The sequence below is a fragment of the Nicotiana tabacum genome, chromosome 7, assembly GCF_000715075.1.
Source record: "Nicotiana tabacum cultivar K326 chromosome 7, ASM71507v2, whole genome shotgun sequence".
In the NCBI taxonomy this organism is placed as follows: domain Eukaryota; kingdom Viridiplantae; phylum Streptophyta; class Magnoliopsida; order Solanales; family Solanaceae; genus Nicotiana; species Nicotiana tabacum.
In genome coordinates, this window is record NC_134086.1 from 82923942 (window position 1) to 82938875 (window position 14934).

Below are 14934 nucleotides of genomic sequence, written 5' to 3' on the forward strand. Positions count from 1 at the left end.
TAAGATGCGAATGTCAAACACACCTCGTGAATAGCAAGCCATGGGAATATCAAAAAGTAAGAGTATAAGTTTTAACAGGTAACATAAGCAAAGTGAAGGAGGGTATGAGGTACCCTATTAATGAAGATTATCAGTATTTACAATTCAGGCAGAGAAATATAAGCATTTTAAGTTACCTCCAACAGTAATAGATGTATGTTCAATTGGCCACAGCCATCTCAGTTATGCCATGTGGAAGCTAACATATATAGTTTAAGAGAAGGATGAGATATCAGGATCCAGCTGGGGTTAGTGTAACCAAAAATGGTGGATAAATTGTTAGCATTAAATGACATTTCCGAAGGATATTTCAAACATGGTAATTGTTCTCCGTGGGAGACACCCAGATAGTGCACTCTAGAATAGTATAGTTAGATATGAATATTAGAAGGTTGTACGCAGCAAAATCAGAGAACTCGATTTCTTGCTGTCAATTCACTTCGGAAGAACGCCTCGAGACCCCGAGGGCGAGAAGCCACAACTAAGTTCCCAACCTCGGGGCACGTTGAGGCCCGAACTAGAAAAAATGGAGATCTAAGCCAGGACAAAGGGGGAAGCTCCCAAGGCACACGGCTAGGGCTGACAGGGCCGGCTTATACAGAGCCTATGTTGAGGCATCGCGTCGAGCCATTCCATTTCCATACTTTGTAATTAATCTCCACATGCTGGTGACCGAGCTCCCCTCCTATATAAAGGTGACTCACACTACCTTGTAACGGACTGGTGTTGCTCCATTTTTCCACAAGTGCAATAATATATCTCTCTCCCTCTTTTCTTTCTAAGCTTGTTCGTTCTCACTGGCCCGAGGTCACCTTGATATTCATCGCTTTCTTACGTGTTCTTCATCATACAGCCTAGTATTGGCCATAAGGAGCCTTGTTTAATTATATTGTCAATTGTTATCCCATCCCCGACTATCCCCGATAGCTAGAGCTCAACCCCGACGTCGACCCCGACTATCCCCGATAGCTCGGGCAGCAAGCCCTATGGTTCAATTACTATCTCGTTTTAGCTAACTTTTTATCATTAGATTCCATATTATTAGCATTAACTGCTCTAATAACTAGCTCGGGAATAGATCACGTATTTTTAGAATCCCATTTACAAATTTAATTGTTGTTACCATTTTCACGGTAAATAGTTTGGCGCCCATCGTGGTGCTAAAAATAATAGTGATTATTTTCTTGCTAGTTTCATCACACAAACGCACACTATCTTTCACACTTTTTCTTGTCCAAGATCCATTGATTTCAGGTCAAAATGTCTAGCTTGGTAAACGGAGTTGAGAAACCTCGAGAATCAGGGGAAAATGGCATGGTTGTCCCGGTCGCCGGAGCACCACTATAGAATACAGATAACGTGCCTGGACCAATTCTAGCAGATGTGGACTCACAGGACACACAACAAGTCGACGAAACCTCTCACACCAATAGGAGAATACGGCACATCGACCGAAAGGAAGCTCAAAAAACCCCAACCCGGGAAGAACAAGAAGTTAGTCTTCATGTTATTTTTGAAATGTTGCAGGCACAGTAGCTGGCCATTGCTCAGTTGCAAAGCCATCTGAGAACTCCCAGCACAGCAGTACCGGAGGTAGCTTCCCCCGCCTAGCAAGTACCCAAAAGATCAAGCAATAACGGGTCAATAGCTGACCCCGCCATAGTGAAGATTCTTGAGGACCTCACCAAAAGTATTGAGTTAGGTGAGAAGATGATTGTAACCAACAATAAAAAGTTCGAGACCTACAACTCTAGGGCGGATCAAATCCCGGGAGCACCCCTGGTCCTGAAAGGTTTGGATTCGAAGAAGTTCATACAGAGGCCGTTCCCAGAGGAAGCGGCCCTAAAGCCCATCCCTAAAAAGTTCAGAACGCCGGAACTCCCCGGGCGCGACAGGACCTCGGATCCCGACAAGCGCGCCACCACTTACACATGCGCGGGGAAGGGAAGTGACCTTCAAGAGGATAAGTTAGAGCCCGCCTCGTTGAAGAAGTTCGAAGAAACACTCTCAAAAGAAACCATGATGTGGCGCCACAGCCTATCGCCCGACCTCACATACTCGCTTACCGTACTGGTAGATTCCTCCGTAGAAGCGCATGCCGATGCCATCGAGGCAATAATAGAAGAGCCCAGTACATCGGAGGCCGAACAGAGAGAGAATGAAACACCACAGGGAGTCGCGCCTCATCTCCCGATAGGACAAGTGAGATTGTCCCCGGATTCGGATGACTGGGCAATGCAGGTCATCGCCCGAAGCTTAAACGAGGCATACCCGATGACTCCAGATCTTTTCAAACGATGCCTAGTCAGGTACCCAGCCCAAACCCGACCGTATGATTGTACCCGGCACCGACCACCAATCAGGGGTGTGGACAACCGTCCGGGAGCCTCTACGGTCCCGATATACCCAAGGAGGCCCCCAGCGAAGAAACTAATGCCGAACAGGTAGAGATACCATCTATGCACCGCGAATAAGAGGAATGCCACAAGATGCGACCTACCACACAACGGTAGGGAAATATTTTGAGGGCAACGTCCTCGAGGAACTTTTAGTAGAACCGGATCTCACGAGGTGCAACTAGCAGAATACAGTTTCAACATTGATATACCAAACATCATGATCACGTTGAGCGACTTAGGCTTATTCGACCAAGACCCTTTCAAAAGAACCACAACCCGACGCAGGAACCGCAGGGCGCGTGCGGCCACGGGTCAGAAATGACTCCCCATCTCGGAGAGACAACAGGCGTAATACTCAATTGAAATCACTCTCGAGTACCATCGAGTAGTACGATTCAGATCCAGCCCCAATGAAGGAAGGCAACCTGGAAGAGTGGAGTGAACAAACCACGACGTATTACCACGACAGTGAAAGAGCGGCGGCACCCTCCGTGGATTCATAAAATGGAAAGTGAAAATGTTTGCCACCAAGAAAAGACGGGTCCAGGGAAGTATTCCGGAGGACACCCTTACATCCAAGGAAAAAAACATCGAGACTTCGCCTCGGCATCACGCTAACGCATTAGTAACCCTCTCCCTCATTTGATCTATTTCAAATAAAACATGTGTTCATGAATTCAGGTGGTCCAATCACGTACAACAACGATGTCAGACCAGAGTCAATAGGGCGGTCCGGGCTAACGGACCAAATCACTCCCGCATCCCGAAACCCTGGCAAATTCCTAATGACGAATCGCCACAAAGACCTTTCTCTTAATACGGCCCGCATGAGCTCGGGCCAGAGCATCGAGATCTGCACTATCGGAGGAGGTGCAATGCACATATGTCTTATTCAGATGACCGCCAGCATACCACCCGGAGACAGCATCAGCTCCATTTTGCCAAAGCCGTGGAATCCCTCGCAAAAGGCAGAACCAAAATAAGTCGACGGAGAACAATACGCGACAAGAGGAAATTCCTCACTATATGATGCATCGCCGACATCAATGCCCCCGCCCTCGGAAGGATCAAAGGGTAAGCAAACCACATCTTCGGCCAAGCCTGATAAGACACGGCGGAGGACTGAACCAAGGCTCGTGCCCCAAAAGAATAAGAACATACCAAATCTCAAAATGTCACTTATAAATCCCGTGGTGAGGAAGGATTCCTTTACTCCCTTGTTATTTTTCCGCTAAATTGTATGCAGATAGCTGGTCAGGATATTCAGAGGTTCTAACTCCACCTGGAAACCCCTAGACCACAGTCGGGCTTTTGCCCCAAAGAGGGCCTTGTAAGCAAGATTATTAGAAGGGCAGCATACCCCCAGAAAAGGATCCGATAAGGTTGTAGGACTTCTCCTACAAGCCAACAACGAAGCGATGATCTTCTTCTAAGGACATCGTCCCCCCCGGGAGGACTAGGAAACGGCAGACTAAACCCCAATCGGGAATTATGTACCGGATCGAATGGTCTGAGAAGCTGCGCCTGTGCGGGCCAAGCTCACGACGATGTATGTCTACACCAAGCAATAAAATGATATCTTTTCAACACATTTTTCTCCGAGCGAGGAAATCTTAAGTATATCCCCGAGAGGGGCCTCTCCACCAAATACGTCCCAAGATACTCAGAGCCTTAGACGTCAGCAATTCAGCACCCACACGACCCTAGGGTCAGAACTCCAGGCTCACAAAGCCCCTACAAGGCAACTCCGAGCTCACGAAAAGTGGTCTTCATGCTTAAACAAATTCGATGACTCGGAGATTGTCATTCGTCGCCAATTGCCATGCGCTGGAAAACTTGAAACTGTAAGACCCCTAGCGGGCAGACTCGGCAAAACCAGATCTATTCTACATTACAAAATCTGTAAGACCTCAATAGGCATGACAAACTGTAAGATCTCAATATGCATGAAAATCCCGATGTTCAGGCTATACGTCGCATTTGTAAGAATCCCAAAAGGCCATACCCTAGGTGCAGACGCCTGAACTGTCACTTGGGATCAAAAATGGCTCCGGCCAAACACATATGACTACGGTCAAAGTGGCTAATTCAGCCATATTAACGCGACTCGGGGATGCCCTACCATCCCTAAAGAAAAATCGCAGGCCACTACTTCAAATATACTTCGGAAAAAACCGGTTAAAACAGGCTTCCCTCAATAGGCAAAAACGAGCTTCGACCATGTCAGCTCCAAATCACAAAGGCTTTGACCTACCCAGCCTATGAGCTATGAACCTTCTGAGGTGCTCAAATATTGCTGATAATGACATGAAATCGAGGTTCTCTGGAACCGACAACGGGTCAGGCAAAAATCATTTAAAAGACCTTAACGAGCAAAAAACAAAGCCTACAAAAAGCCCACGGGAAAAAACAACGTAAGAGGCATTGTCGCCAGCTAAGCAAGCCTACAGGCCGTATATTAAAACGTCTCAACGACCAAATAGTGTAAGAGCCATTGTCTCCAGCTAAAAAATTGACAACTTAAGGATTAAAGTGAGCTAGAATCGTAACCCGATTCGGAGACCTGATCCAAAATACTTAACCATGCAAGCCTCCGGGCCACAAATCAAAAGGTCTCAATGACCAAAACAGCGTAAAAGGCCATTGTCATCCGCCCATTCAGGCAAAAGAACTTAAGAGTCAATTAAAGCTCGAATCGCAATGCGACTCGGAGACTGGACCCAAAATTGCTAAAATACAAAATGCCTTAGGGCACGGCATAAATGCCACTATCAACCTGCCGAGTGAGCCTTCGGGCCACATATGGAAAGGTCTCGACGACCAAAAAAAGGGCACAAAAGGCCATCACCATCCGCCCATGTAGGCGGAAGAGAGCTTAAGGGTCAATTAAAGCTTGAATCGCATTGCGACTCGGAGACTAGACCCGAAATTGCTAAACTACAAAATGCCTAATGGCACGACATAAATGCCACTGTCAACCAGTCGAGTGAGCCTCCAAGCCATATATGGAAAGGTCTCGACGACCAAAAAACAAGCACAAAAGACCATCACCATCCTCCCATGTAAGTGGAAGAAAACTTAAGGGTCAATTAAATCTCGAATCGCAACGCGACTCGAAGACTGGACCCAAAATAGTCTAAATGGCAAAATGCCCAAGGGCAAGAAATGGGAGCAATTACTACCTGCCCGCACGGGCATAAATGACTTAAGGACTAGAAGGCTCGAGTCGAAGCCCAACTGGGAGACTAAGCCCAAACAGCCGGGCAAAACACGGAGGTCCCAGCGCCTACTCACGTCAAGGATCGCACCTAAGAGCCCCCAGGCCTGTCCGATCAGCTCCGGACCTACGTGGATCCTGCCAAGCACCGAAACCAGCCTACCTGGTAAAAAACAATAATAGAAAATAGATGCAGAAAAAATAAAGCTTCATGTTTCCTCCTATATTACATACGCAAAGAATGTGCACTCTCTATCTACAGAGATGCTCTACGTATATAAAAAACAAAGCGACAAAACGGCAAAATCTATGCTCCACCCCAAAGGGCTACTACTAGCTGGGTTTTCACTTTGCCTCATCATCGAGAAGTGATTGCGCATCGCGCTCGTCCGCCCTTGCTCGAGTCAATTCCTCTGAGAGAACGAAGCCCCTCGCACCAATCTCCTCGAGTACTTCTCTTCGGGATCTGCAACGAACATATTCCTCGATCCTCTTTTCCCAGTCGAGGGCTCTCCTCAACTCGGCTTGAGCGTCCGCAATATCATTCATATGAATCGCCATCTCCTGATCTGCCTTGGTTCGGCTTAGTACCGCTTCAGCCCGAGCATCAATTATTTCAGCCCTGATATTCGAGAGGTCAGACTTGAGTTTCTCGATCATATCCGCTTGGACTTCGGCATTATCAGGAGCCAAGCAAAGTTAGGCTTCGAATGCAAGGACCTTGGCCGAGGCGCCTGCCTCCTCTAAAGCTTTAGCTTGAACCTGAGCCCTCAGCTCACCACAAGCAATTCTGGCGCGGGCAACATCGCCCTTAAGGTACTCCAAGGTCTAAAGGGAGTAAAACACGAGTCGCAGAAAGTTACCTGCTCCGTCAAATAGCTCTCATAATTCAAGCTCTATTACGCCTCATATCGCTAATGCTGTAACTCAATCTCCTTCTCCTCGCTAAGGAGCCTAAGGGACTCGCCCTCGTCCAGAATTTTCTGGAGCCTGGCCCCTTGACAGAGCATCTTAGACATAAGCCTATCACAGGCCTGCACAAGGAAAGTTCAATAAAGAGAGGAGGACACGGAATACAGGGGAAATGTTCCCAAACTCACCACAAAGTGAAGCGGACGAACTTCTTTGAAGTCTGAACACACTCATGTTGTTCCTGACTCTTCGGCCCCAGGAGAACCGACCTCGGGCGCAGTATGTTCACTCAAAAGAATCGCCGACCAATAATCAGGTACTTCGAGAGCAGCTGACTCAGATGATGCCATCTCCTCGGAAGCACAGGCCCGATCAGCACCACTAAAAGCTCCATCATACCGTAGATGTTGATCCCTCTTATTGCCATCGTCCCTTGGTTCAGAGGCCGATGACTCCTTCCCCTCTTTGGAAGAGTACTACCTCATCCCAATGAAACTCCTGGTATCTACAAGCGGCGAATCTTGTACGAATGAAGAGGTAAAATGTTGCCTCAAATAAACGAAGGCCAAGGCAAAGGCAACATGCATACATACCTTGGTATTTGGCTCCCCATCTGGCACGGAATACAACTCGCCATCGACGCTCATCGTAGGACGAATGGGTCACCAGCCTCCGAACCCAGCCAGGCAGGTCGAGGACTTTGCCCGACGTACATGAAGTTGCTGCAACAAGGGAGACAACGTTATTACTCAACTGATTTTGGCTATTGGCAAAATCTAAAAAAGCACCAGACACTCCACTCACGTGCATAATTCCACCCTTCGGGAAAGGGCAAAAGCTCCACGAGGATAATGTCGACCGTCCAGACCCGGATAAACAAACCGGCTCACTCTCGACCCCCGTCCTCTTTGTTGTCAACTACAAAAGGCATGGATGAACAACACCTCAGGGTTAGCAGGCCCTGGCGATGAGAGGCCCGGTATAGCCTGAAAGAGATGGTTAAACATAAATTCAAGCCCACCCTCCTCCGCAAAGAGCCTCATCATCAGCACCACTCGCCAAAATGACGAATGTATCTGTGCCAAAGTAACCCGATACTTCAAGTAAAAGTCAAGCAAAACTCTGTCAAGGGGACCAAACGCGAAAGGATACAGATATACGCTCAAGAATACATTAGTAGAGTCCGTAATACTCTCATCCGGGGGAAGCACCTGCAGCGCTACCCCCTCGTTCCATCCACAGTATTTCCTCACCATCTCCATATGTTCCTCTGTTATCAAATACGCCATCTTCAGAGCGAACTCCCTCGAATCCTAAGCGTCGGGAGCAATGCTACCCGTTCCCTGCCGGACCGGCCCCAAAGTGGTTTCCAAGACTATGGTAAAACTAACAGGTCAAAGCAAGGGCGTGCACCAACACTTTTGTGCCTAAAAAGATGAAGTACCCTATGCCAAACCAGAAAAGCAGCTATCTAAAAAATAGTGAGGTCTTGCGAAGAAGCCAAAGCCGTACCACAAAGAAGCAGCGACGACTCGCCTACCCGGAGTTAGCCCCGAGAAACCTACAGCTTCGATGCAAATTGACCGGGTCATACCCGATCCCGAAAGCATCCTTCGACGAGAAGCCTAAGTTTGAGAAATTCTCCATATTATCTCCAATCTCGAGACAGCGCTCTACCCCGAGGATCCCCGCCAAGGAGAATTCGGAGTTCAGGGAGCTTTCAACGCCATTACTCGACGTAAGGCAAGTACCTGGTCTCGTGGTTCCCTCTTTCTAAAAAGGAATAAACACAGGAAGTTCCGATCACGAAAGTTCCACGAAGCTCCGAGGCAGTGCCTGAGTACAGGCAACTCCTCAGCAAAAATCTATCCTGTGCGTTTTAAAAAGGGCTATCTACATCAGGATCAAAAGGGGACCCCCGGGTACCCGAAGCCGACCTTCATTCAGGGTATCATTCCCAAAGGCCCCGAAATTCGACGCATTATCTCCATACAACTCGCAGGGCCTCGATAACCTGGGCCTATTAGATCAATCCAGGATTGGTCCGAAGTACGACGATGTGTTCAAAAGAGAGCCATGTCGATCAGTAGAGGATCAGAAAGAACGTTTGCACCCAAGTAAGATATCAGCAGTTAACAAATCAAAGAAAGCATTCAAAGGGCCTCAAAGGGCATGAGAGCATATAGAAATGAGCAAAGTAGAAGTCAATGAAATATATTCATATTCATAAAGGTCCATGTACAACAAGCCCTCGAGGGGTCCTTACATACAATTACAAAAAGCCTACGGAGGATCTCTACGCATGAAGGAAGAGACAAAGGGATGCATATGCAAAGCCTGAAGACCGGTCCACCTTCGGAGGTCCGCAGCGGGTGCTTTCGGACGCATATCCTCGGGAGTTTCATCCTAACCATCCATACTGATATCCCCAAGGGGAAAAGTGAGTGGCAGGGAAGGGTGAAAAAATGCCATAGCTCTCCAAAGCTCGAGGACCCTCTTTGTCCAAGGGAGCCTTGAAGAGACAGCGGACCGAACAATCTCCGGTCCTGCTTGCATGACTACTTAGAATCCACTTCTTGGAATGTCTAGCCGTGCAAGCCCGCGACTCAGAGCAAGGCACCACGTTGAGCTGGGGTATGAAGGTGAGCAGGGGTGTATAATACAAGCCCCCTTTTGAGTAGCGGTGCATAATCCGAACGACTGTCTGCATGAGACGGAAACCAGCTCCCCATCCATCATCATCTCGGGCCAATAGCAGTAGCCATAGTGAACATGATAACAACCACGATAGTAGTAGGACAACATGGTTATGCTCGACGAAGGGAAGCCCCGACAAAAGGCCACAACACAATCTAAGGATGCTCTGCCTAACGACCTTGAGTCCATGAACCCCAAGCATAATGCTCAAAGGTAGAAGAAGATGGTAAGAGGGAATAGGCAAGCAAGCCAACAAAGGCACTGGGATAAGAAAGACAATGCCAGAACATCCCCATTTATAGGGGGTTACGACACGGTCATCAAGGCTTCAAAAGATTGACCTACGGATGTAGTTAATGCATCCTTGGAAAAACAAACCAACGGCGATACCTTCACCTTAGGGAGTGGGAATCAGGAGTGTATTGAATGAAGTTGAAAATGCATGAACCCGGGGATGGACCAATCGCCACAAAGCTCACGCCAGGAGCTCGAGGAGTCAGAATCATTTCCCATCACATTGTTATGGGAAACGCAGAGACTATCTGTACGCGGAAAAATCAGAGGACTCAATTTATTGCTGTCAAGTCACTTCGGAAGAATGCCTCGAGACCCCAAGGACGGGAAGCCACGATTGATTTCCTGACCTTGGGGCATGTCGAGGCCTGACCTAGAAAAAATGGAGATTGAAGCTAGGACAAAGGGGAAGCTCCCAAGGCACACGGCTAGGGCTGACAGGGCCGGGCTATATAGAGCCTATACTGAGGCGTCGCATCGAGCCATCTCATTTCCATACTTTGTAATTAATCTCCACGTGCTGGTAACCGAGCTCCCCTCCTATATAAAGGGGACTCACACTACCTTGTGACAGACTGATGGTGCTCTATTTTTCCACAAGTGCAATAATATCCCTCTCTTCCTCTTTTCTTTCTAAGCTTGTTCGTTCTCACTGGCCCGAGGTCACCTAGATATTTATCTCTTTCTTACTAGTTCTTCGTCATATAGCCTAGTATTGGTCATAAAGAGCCTTGTTTAATTATATTGTCAACTGTTATCCCATCCTCGACTATCCCCGCTAGATCGAGCTCAACCCCGACGTCGACCCCGAGGTCCTTCATCGATCAGACCTATACTCGAGCAGCAGGCCCTACGGTTCAATTACTATCACATTTTAGCTAAGTTTTTATCATTAGATTCCATATTATTAGCATCAACTGCTCTAACAACTAGCTAGGGAATAGATCACGTATTTTTAGAATCCCATTTACAAATTTAATTGTTGTTACAATTTTCCAGTAAACAAAGGTTCAGAAAAATTGAGAAGGTACGCACTTGTCATGACCCCAGTTCTCCCTCCGTGAACCGTCGTGATGGTACCTAGTCTCTATTGATGGTACCTAGAATACGACAATATAATTAAGTGCTAGCAGTAGGAGGTAACACAGGATAACAAGAATAATAACAACTACAACAAAGAGAGAAAACATGTAGAGAATATAACTCCACACAGTAATAGCAATCGGGGATCTCCTAGGATACCATCCTGTAGTCCCCAAATGTAAATATCTAGTGGATCTCCCGGGTGTCGTCCCGTAGTCCAACTTATAGTGCACGGGGATCTACCGGAATCCCGATCCGTAGTCCCAAATGTAAATACCCAATACTGGGGGAATCTATCGGGTGCAGTCCCATAGTTCCAATATAAATGTGCAGGGGGATCTACCGGAATACAAATTCGTAGTCCTAATGTAAACATCCAGGGGGATCTCGCGGGATACCATTCTATAGTCCCAAAGTAAACATACAGCAGCAACACAAAGGATATTCAATTCAATCCAAATTTCTTACCAAGGTAAAACATGTATTTCTGACCTAGCATGCTGCACAGAATTCAATTAAAGTATTTTGAGCAAGTAAGGCAATTAAGTCAATTAGACATGCTTCGCTAAGCTAACAGTAGGTTTAAACTGCAAGTAGTATAAACAGGGAAAGAAACACAGTTATAGTTACTTAATGAAAATAGGATTTTCAACAATTAGCACAAGTATGCACTCATCACCTCATGTACAAGGCGTTTCATATATCAACAATACCAAATCTCAAGGGGAGTTTCCCCCACACAAGGTTAGGCAAGCCACTTACCTCGAACCAGCTCAATCAACTCGAAACCACGTTCTTGCCACGAGTATCCGACTCCAAATGGCCCAAATATATTTAAAGTAATAACATAATGTAAATATAACTTTAAGTAACTAATTCAACTAATTAATTTGAAGCTAATACGCAAAATTAGGAAAAATGCCCAAAAAAGCCCCTCGGGCCCACGTCTCGAAATCGGGTAAAAATTTTAAATTCGGGGTCCTCACACTCTCACGAGTTCATTCATATCAGAAGTACCAAAATCCGACCACAAATGACCCCTCAAATCTCAAATTTTAGGTCTCCAATTGTCCAAGCCCTAACCCCTAATTTGCTACTGATTTTCACATAGATTTCAAGTTTACAACCTTAAAAATCATCATAAAAATGATTTTAGGGACCATGGACCTTACCTCTAAGAAACACTCTTGAATACTCCCTTGAATTTGTTCCCTAAGGCTTCTTCCCATTTGAAAAGAGATGGAAAATAACTCAAATTCTCGAAGGCATCAATTTATATGTTCTGCTCAGCGATACCGCATCTGCGATCTAATCCCCGCACCTGGGGGACCGCTTCTACGGTTTTTTTCGTTTAATCCACTTATCCGCACCTACGTCCCAGGCTCTGCATCTGCGGGCTCGCAGGTGCAACACACCTTCCGCATTTGCGGCTTTTACCTTCTTCGCCTATGGCTGCATCTGCGGTTTGATCTCGCATTTGCGGTCATCGCACCTATGGCTCCCCAACTGCAGGTGCGGTTATGATAGAACTTCAGCAACCATCAAATTTCTCCTAAATCCAATTCGACTTCCGTTAGGCACCTGAAACTCACCCGAGGCCCCCGGGACCTCAACCAAACATGCCGACCAATTCTAAAAAATCATACGAACTTATTCTAACCCTCGAATCACATCAAACAACGCTAAAACCACAAATCGCTCTCCAATCCAAGCCTAAGGATTTCCAAAACTTCCAAATTCCACTTTTGATCAAAAAGTCTATCAAACCTCATCCAAATGACCTAAAATTTTGCACGCATGTCACATTCAACACTACGGAGCTACTCCAACTCTCGGAATTTAATTCCAACTCCTAGAAAAAAATCTTACTATCAAACCAAAAACTTCAAAAATTCAACTTTCAACATTTCAAACCTAAATAAGCTACGGACCTCCAAAACACCGTCCGAATATGCCCCTAAGCTCGAAATCACCCAACGGAGCTAACTGAACCAACAAAATTCCATTCCAAGGCCGTCTTCACACTGCTCCGACTACGGTTCAAATTCTAAAACTTAAACTCTCATTTAGAGACTAAGTGTCCCAAAACTCTCCGAAACTCCAAATAAATCCTCCCGGCAACTCATAATAGCAGAAACAAACACGGGGAATCCAGTTAATAGGGGATCGGGGTGTTAATTCTTAAAATGACCGGCCGGGTCGTTACAACACTGGCATCTTAGAACGGATAAATATTTACTTAAGTATGACTCTCGTCTCTAGTAAAGAGAGAATGTTAGGCGACCTGAAGGGCTAGTGAGATGGATCAAGGGGAGCTAAAGTGAAAGAATGTTTCATTGATGTTTTTAAAATAATGTAATAGGTAGAGATATTAAAAAAAGATTAAGAAAAGAGTAAATGAAGCATTATGAGTAGGATATGATAAAGTCTATAGTCAAGTGAAGGAAAGGACAAGAGGAATAAGCGTTGATACTATAAAAGAGTATATGCCATAAAGTCATATCCTTTTTTTGAGAAATGAGTTGGTGACTCCAACATTATTACTAGAAGGCTAAGTTATATCCCTAGAGTAATAGAAGTTAGTATGCGCTGGTAAACGAGAAAAAAAATCGAACATAATTTAGGGATTGAAGGATTTGGTAATAGTTGACATCGTGACAATGGACAACAGAAGAAAATCATTTAAAGTTCATTCAGGAAGACGCACCCCTAAAGCAAGCGCTGTGAGCATAGTTAAGCTTAAGGGACTAAGTATACCCATTACACTAGGTGTCACCCTCGTGCGTAAGAAATTAAGTTATCCTTGGTACAGAAGGATTATCGCAAGGCGAATAGGAGTAAAGATGTGAAAAGACGCCATAGATGAAGGGGTAAAACATATATAGGTATCTTCACATCATTAAATGTTAGTACTCCCCTAAAGGGAGAAAGATGCGGTGATATTGTATTAAGCCGGAGATAAGTGATTTAGGTAACTATGGAATAGTAAAGGAAGGATGTGATAAAAAGGAGAAAGGAATAAGATTGCATTTATTTATATCCTACAGATATGTTACGACTCTAGAACATTATGCAAGCACGATGCCGGAGAGAGGCAGCAAGGGTTCTCGACGAGGATGTTATTGATTAATAAGTGTGAATGGACACTTGATACATTAGGAGCCAGTGCGAAAGGTAAGTTAGGACAAAAGACATAACCCAAAAGAGGTTATGTAGAATATAAATATAAGGATGTACTGACGAGTAGTTAGTAGTTGATTAAGGAAGAGCCTAGTTATGGCTAGACAAGAGGTCTCAGATAAAATCAACAGATCATGCAAGATAAACATAGTGAAACCCAACACATGAAATTTAGTCTCACAGATATGATATCATTATCCTTGAGAAATATTCAGATAGGAGTTGGGATAGTTAAAGGTACCGTATAAGTATTATGGAAATAAAAGAGAGTACCAAGGGGGAGACAATAAAAAATTTGAATTCAGATGTAACCCTATGAGAACAAGGGAACATAGTATATAACTAAGGATATTTATAGGTGAGTAAGAATGTCAAAATTTCTATGGGGTATACAATGTAATATGCTCGCAGGTTTACGAGAGTCAGGGGGTCTTCCCTAAGTGTTACGATGAAAGACTTGCTAAGAAAATAAGGAAGAAGGTTTCAACCTAAGAGTAACTTGAAGAATAAATGGTATTGTAACAGAAGTCTCACTAATATTGTATGCACTCCATAAGAAAGTGACACCTATCGTGACTAAGGAACGGAAAGTAAAATTCAAAGTAATTTTTGAGATCATATGAGTTGCATGAAATTCCAATATATGTGGGCACTATGATAAGCCTAAGTATTCATGCAACATGTTCCAGAAAGACCAAGATAAGTAATTATTTATGTTTAAAGACAACAGAGAAGGCACAAAAGGAATTATTCGATCTATGATCGAGAGTTAGTTACGTTACGACCGAACATAAGATTTCAGAGTATTATTCATGCAACATATATGTTGATATTAGTTCTAGGTTATTATTATTGCATGTCATCTATTTTATGGTTTTTAGGATGTTGTCACTATTTCTATGGTTATGTTGACGATACTGATGAATTATCTTTTCTTGTTTTATTTCCATCTTCTAGAGCCGAGGGTCTATTAGAAATAGCCTCTCTACCCTATCACGGTAGGGGTAAGGTCTGCGTACACACTACCCTCCCCAGACCCCACTTAGTGGGAATTTACTAGTCGTTGTTGTTGTATTATATATGTTGATATTCTTGTAGTTATAGGAGACTCTG